The sequence below is a fragment of the Capsicum annuum genome, chromosome 3 (genome assembly GCF_002878395.1).
Source record: "Capsicum annuum cultivar UCD-10X-F1 chromosome 3, UCD10Xv1.1, whole genome shotgun sequence".
In the NCBI taxonomy this organism is placed as follows: domain Eukaryota; kingdom Viridiplantae; phylum Streptophyta; class Magnoliopsida; order Solanales; family Solanaceae; genus Capsicum; species Capsicum annuum.
Window position 1 is genome coordinate 61555112 of NC_061113.1, and position 7210 is coordinate 61562321.

Consider the following 7210-nt stretch of genomic DNA (forward strand, 5'->3'; position numbering starts at 1 on the left):
ATAATATTGAACAACACATAATCCTTGAACATATTTGGTCAGGTATTCATACTCAATCAAAAATAACCTGAGATGCTAGAACTAGAGTACATAGCATTCTTATTTGCACCATCCTTTCAAGTTAAAGCATAAAGAGAACGACATAAAATGAAAAGGTGCAGTGACATCGTTCATAGTGATCTTTCACCGAGTCACACTACTTTTGTCCAACTACCGACAAGTGCCGTGGACAGTGGCATGGAGGTGTTAGTGCTAACAGAGGCGTCGAAGATTGACCGAAAAGTGGTGGTCTTCACTGACTGAACTTTGGAGGACCCAAATCTTCGTTATAGGGTCGGTTCAAACATAGAAAAATGAATTACCTTGGAGCTTCAAGTGGGATGGATATCATCACCAGAAAATCCTTCCGGAGATGACTTTCCACGGCGGCACCGCTAGTGAAACAAACACTAAGATTTAAAAACAAGTACCTGGAGCTAGGAAGGCAATGGCCGATCGGAAGCTTATGTAGCAATGGCCGGAGTTCCTATCAACTGGCTAATCAATGGCCAGTGTACCTCCCACTGAGTAATCAATGGCCGACGGAGAGTACCTCCCACTCTCTCTCGGAAAAATGAGAGAGAGAAATGTTTTAGGGGCAAAAAAGGGGAAATCATTTGGCGCTACTATTTTTAGATGGATAACGGGGGTTAAAACCCCCACAAATATATAATTTTTAGTGGCACATTTTTAACCTCATATTTAACATAATTTTGCAGGGGTTAAAAATAATCCTCACAAATAAACCCTTCCAATTAGACCTATTTTTTGTAATGTTAAATATCATTTTTGTTAATAGGACGATCAAGATCAGAAGTTAGAGCAATTCTACATGGAATACTTTTTAATAACACAGATAAATAATAAATATATTGTGTATGGAGTTTAAAATATTGGCTCGATAAGTATTTTTAGGAATACTTGTAAACATAAGATTATAAATTACTTGAATATAATGAGTAAAAGCATCCAAAGAAGCAAAAGTGAAAGGCAGACGACCCACAACTATCATTTTCGCTATTTCTTTTCGATCCTTTATTTTATTATAATTCTTAACTAATTGACCGGTTGTTGGGTTCAGTCTAGTTTGTGCAGGCCCACCAACAGCCTCACTACCTTGTGCAATACTTAACGCTCTTGCATTTCTATCTCTTAAATGTCTCATCAACGAACCTGTACCCCCTTTATTGTCTCCGAATTTATGCTCATATATAATTTTATAAATATTGCATTGCACCTTACTTTTTCCTTCTATTTCTGAAAAAAATTCTCATTCAATACTAGTTCTTCTACGAGATCTTGCAGGGGCACGGAGAGGACAGAGAGGAAGATTAACCGATTCGAATGTAGCATTAACATTTTCAACTTCGGGTGTCTCGCGAATATTTTCATCAAATACATCTAAATTAACCGTGTCTACTTCATTCTCTTCTTCTATACCATAATTTTTCAGAGCTTCTAAATAATTCATACCGTGAGCGCCTACACCTATTTCATCCTCAAAAGATTGACTAATTAGTACTGGAGGCACACGGGTATATCTAATACTTGAACTACCTCTGCCGGAACTGCCACCAATTTATTTTTTACTACTACTACCACTTTCGGGATAAAATTTTTTGACATTTTAACCGAGGTTTCTTAATTTATCCATATTATAAATTAAACTAATAAGTATTCAAAATACATAAAAATACTAAAGATAAATATTCAACAATTAATATACTAATTAAAAATTTAAAGTAAGAGACGGAACGACAATACCAAATTTTAAAAATATCTAAAAGTTTCGACTTTAGAAAACTTTCACTTGATATTTGTTATTGCAAAATTAAAAAATAAAATTGAGCACTTTAAGAGATAATTAGAATATTTGAGAGAGATTGAGAGAATGAGAGAATAAGATTGTGTGAAAAATGATTTAAATTTGGGGTATTTATAGAAATTTTTTTGAATTAAATTTATTTTTTAAGAAAAAATAAGGAAGTTTTGTCAAATGGTCATTGGACCTCAAATGGCATTATAGTTGTTGGGCCAGCGGTCCATTTTGAACCAAAATCCAAACGGCTCCAATAATTTTTTTTAATTATCGGGCCAGGTCACTGGTGGGCCAGGTCCATTTTGTAACTGGGAAGGTCCACCGAGATGGCCATCCTAGATGGTCCAGCCCAAGATTGGAGGTCCAATTGCCCGATGGCCTATCAGATCGAGTCAAACCAAGCTGGGTAGACTAAATAAGTTGGGCAAACCAAGCCGAAACGGCCCAACCCTGCCTAGTTGACAAGTTTACAACAGCTTTTGAGAGATTGTATACAACTTTAGAGAAGAAAGGCGAGGATAAGAAGTTGTATAGGCTTGCCAAGGCAGGAAGCGGAGAGCTCGTGACCTTGACCAAGTGAAGTGCATCAAGGGAGGGGATGGTATACTGTTGGTTGAAGATATGCTCATTAGGAAGAGGTGGCAGTCCTATTTTCGTAAACTCTTAAATGGAGAGAGGGACAAAGGTTTTGTATTGGGGACTTGGAGAAACCTGAGTAGTGTCGTGATTATGGTTATTATAGAAGGATCAAGGTTGAGGGGGCTATTCGCAGGATGCGTCGGGGTAGGGCGACGGGGCCAGACAAGATTCTAATGGATTTTTGGAAGAGCACTAGCGGGGTAGGTTTGGAGTGGTTGGCAAGGTTGTTTAACATCATTTTTAGGGCGGTAAAGATGCTTGAAGTGTGGAGGTAGAGTACGATAATTCCATTATATAAGAACAATGGAGACATCCAGAGTTGCAACAACTATAGAGGTATTAATTTGTTGAGTCATACTATGAAGGTTTGGGAAAGGGTGGTAGAGTTAAGGCTGAGAAGGATTGTGACTACGTTTGAAAATCAGTTCGATTTTATGCCAGGTCGCTCGAACCGAGGCCATTCACCTTTTGAGGAAATTATTGGAGCAGTTGCAGGTAAGAAAGAAGGACTTGCACATGGTGTTTAGTGATCTTGATAAGACATATGACAGAGTTCCTATGGAGATTCTGTGGAGGTGCTTGGAGGCTAGAGGGGTGCCTGTGGCGTACACTAGGTTGATTCAAGACATGTATGATGGCGCGAAGACTCGTGTGAGAATGGTAGGTGGAGATTCAAAGCACTTTTTGGTTTTGATAAGGTCGCACCAAAGATCAACTCTTAGCCACTTTTTATTTGCCTTGGTCATGGATGTTTTGACGTGACATATTCAAGGTGAGGTGCCTTGGTGTATGTTATTTCTTGATGATGTGGGACTGATTGACGAGACTCGAGGGGAGAGGGGGAGTTAATGATAAGTTGGAGATTTGGAGATAGACCCTTGAGTCTAAAGGATTTTGGTTGAGCAGGACCAAGATGGAGTACTTGGAGTGTAAGTTTAGTGATGTGTCGTAGGAGGCTGAGGTGGTTGTGAAGATGGACTCTCAAGCCTTTCAAAAGAGGGAAAGTTTCAAGTATCTAGGGTATATGATTCAAGGCAATGGTGAGATTGACGAGGATGTTACGCATCGTATTGGGGCAGGGTGGTTGAAATGGAGGCTCGTTTCGAGAGTTTTACATGATAAGAAGATGCCCCCTAAGTTTAAAGGTAAGTTCTACAGAGTGTCAGTCCAACCGATTATGTTGTATGGAGGGAGTGATGACCAGTTAAGAACTCCCACATCCAAAAGTTAAAGGTGGCGGAGATGAGAATGTTGCAATAAATATGTGGCTATACTAGGAAATATAAGATGAGGAATGAGATTATTCGGGAGAATGTGGGAGTGAGTGGCTTTGGTGGAGGACAGGATGCGAGAAGTGAGGTTACGTTGGTTCGGACACGTGATGAGGAGGGGATCTGATGCTCTAGTATGGAGGTGTGAGACACTGGCTATAAATAGTTTTAGGCGGGGTAGAGGTAGGCTGAATAAATATTAGAGGGAGGTGATTAAGCATGATAAGGAGTAGTTACAGCTTACGGATGACATGACCTTGATAAGAAGGTATGGAGGACACGAATTAGGGTAGAGGGTTGGGGGTAGGAGTGTGTCGGCAACAGTAGGGGAGCATTCTTTATTTGTGTCTGAAGTCTTGTTCGTGGTGTTGAGTGATATCTATGGTTTTAGATAAATAGTTTTAGTATTATCTTGTGGTTGTAGTATTATCTTGTGGCTAACGGTGTTAGTTTATTTTGCATACTGTACAAGTTTATATGCATCTATGTTTTGGGTTTTTATATTGTTATCGGTCTTTAGTTGGGGGTCTATCGAAAATAAGTAGTAGTATGATCTGCGTACACTCTACCCTCCCTAAACCCCACTATGTAGGAATACACTGGGTATGTTATTGTTATCGTTGTAGATTTTATTAATGTGGAGTCTATGTTTAGATGACATAAAAATTTATTTATTTTGTCATGTCATTTTTATTGAGTGATTTTAAAAAATAAAAATCTTAAGTTGAGTGGTATTTTTGATAGAAAGCAAAGTTCAATGATTTTTCTAGATAATTAATGTAATTTTATTATTAATTTTTCCTTTCTGCCCTTATATTAAATAACTATATAAATTAGTAGTAATCAAATTTAAAGTCTCATGCATCATTATAAGCTTAGTTTAGTATATCCATACAATTAAAGTTTTCTTAAGTATTTTTAAGGACGGAGGCGTGGGACGAAGCGTTTTATCGTGTGCGACATGAGACGTAAGATCCACAAATTATTTTTAATATTTTATAAAATAATATAATTAAAAATAAATATTTTTAAAAGATAAATCACCCAAAAAAGTGAAACTACATCAAAATTATAAAAAAAAAAAAAGTGGAAGATATATTTAAAACTACTTCAAAAAAAAATTAACCAAAGCCACATAATACAACTAATATATAAGGTCAACTTTTCATATACAAAACTACTATATTTCCTAAAAAACACAAGTCTGTATAAAAAATAGTACATGACTAATCAATCCCATCTTCTTGTTACTCAATCAATTATTTATGCATCCATTTACCATATATTCTATTTTAAAATAGAAAAATAAAAAGTAAATAACTTAAAACCTAGTCAAAAGGAACTAGGAAGAGGAAAGTGTGTATGCAATATCTTCTTTTAGTAGACGTCATTGACGTCCACGACAAATACATTTAAAAGTATGACTTTTAAGTTTTTTTTTTTTACTTTTGGTTTGAATATTTAAGTGTTTATCAATCATATATTTTAGTAGTAAGTTTAAATTAGAGATTTAATAGAAAAAAATCATTTTACTTTGTCAAGTTTTTTGGGCTTGCTTAGGCGAACGCCCCAACGCTTAAATAATCACTTAAAATTTTGAGTCATTCATCTTTTGATACTTTCACCTTCCTACAATGGTTCAATGCATTTTTTTACTATTCTTTGCCTCGACCTCGCCACGTAACTACCTTTTAAAATAGTAATTTTCTTAAAGAAGATAATCAAGTCTTAACATGAACTAATGTAAAATATAATCGAAGGGAGTATGGTTTGACAATAAAATTAAACAAAAGGTGTCTCCAAGTCTTGTTTTAGTTTTTGGTGACTCTTGACCAAGTTTAAATGTCAAAGACAACTAAAATTAGTTTAAGTTAATTGGGGACTCAATTAACATTTTTAAAACTTCTTAATCTTTTTAAAAATACAAAACAATCCACAACTATTTTTGATAAAAACAAAAAAGTAAAGTCAGTTTTCAAAAATCACAACTCTCCTAGTCTCTCCTCTCAAACGTCTCACCTCTCTCTCTCAATCATCCAACAACTACTGCAAATCATCCTTAACTGATTGATGTAACAACATTCTCCGGCGATAATAGCTTCAAGTTCTTTATCATTTCTTTTCGACTTTCAACTGTCAATTTCTCTCTTTTCACAGGTAAAGACTTTTTTTTTAATTAGGACTTTTTAGTTATGAAGAAAAAAAGGAACTTGAGTTAACTTTCTCATCTAGTATAGGTGAACCATTTTAATATATTTCTCTTAAAAATGAAATGAAAACTCAAGAAAATTCTAATTTATTGTATTTCTTCTCTTAATATGGTGATTGATGTAAACGTGGTACCTTTTCTGAGTTAAATATGATTTTATTTATTATTGTTGTAGTTCTTGTTCTTGAACATTATTGTAAAGATAGTGAAACTTGAATTTTAAATTTTTTTGAAGAAATTTGTTATGGCCAAATTCAACAACTGTTGGTTTTGTTGATTTAAGTGAACAATTACTTAAACAACAATTGATTCGTTGGTGTTTGTTGCATTTTTTTGGACTTTGTTGTTGTTTTTGTTTGTTGATGTTGTTGGGTGTGTTGTTGTTGTTGGGGTATTATTAAATGTTGGTAAATGTTTCTGTTGGTTAAGTTGATTGTTGGTGTTGTTGGTTTTGTTTGTATTAGTATATTTGTAAATATTGATAAATGTTGATGTTGTTGGTATTCATTTATTAGTAAATATTGGTGTTGTTGGTGTGTGTTAGTGTTTGCGGTATTGATTTGTTTGTGTTGTTGTTGTTGGTGGTGGTGTATTGATAAATATTGGTCTTATTGGTGTTGTTTTATAGGTAAATATGGTGTATTGATAAATGGTGATATTGTTGTGTTCTTGCTATTGTTTTTTTTTTTAATAGATGACTCATTTGTTGCAACAGATATGTCATCTATTGGACAAAATCATTGTACTAGATGAGCTTGCTGTACAAGCAATATCTCAATCAGAAGCAGAAGTCCCAAGAAGAAGTTTTATGTCTAAGAATTCTAAGATGGTTGTTGGCCAAAAATAAAAAAAAAAGTAAAAAATTTTGATCCTTTCACCCTTCCTTCCCCCCTCTCCTCCCGAGGAAGCAGTAAGTCTAAATTTAATTAATTATTAATTATAATAATTTGATCACCATTTTAGTATGTGTACTTATTTATTTTAGATTGTGTATTCGTGACCAGTTCCGACTAATTGAGAGTTGAAGATGTCATTTTTTGTTACTTTACAATCTGTGCAAATTTTTCTCTACTTCCTTAAAAGTAGTGGTATGGACTACGTATATTCTACCCTCCCCAGATCCCACTATATGAAAATACACCGGGTTTGTTATTGTTGTTGTTGTTATTGTTGTTGTATGGTCTGTGCAAATTTTATTGGACCCTAAGGTAATTGATAAAACAAAAAAAAATG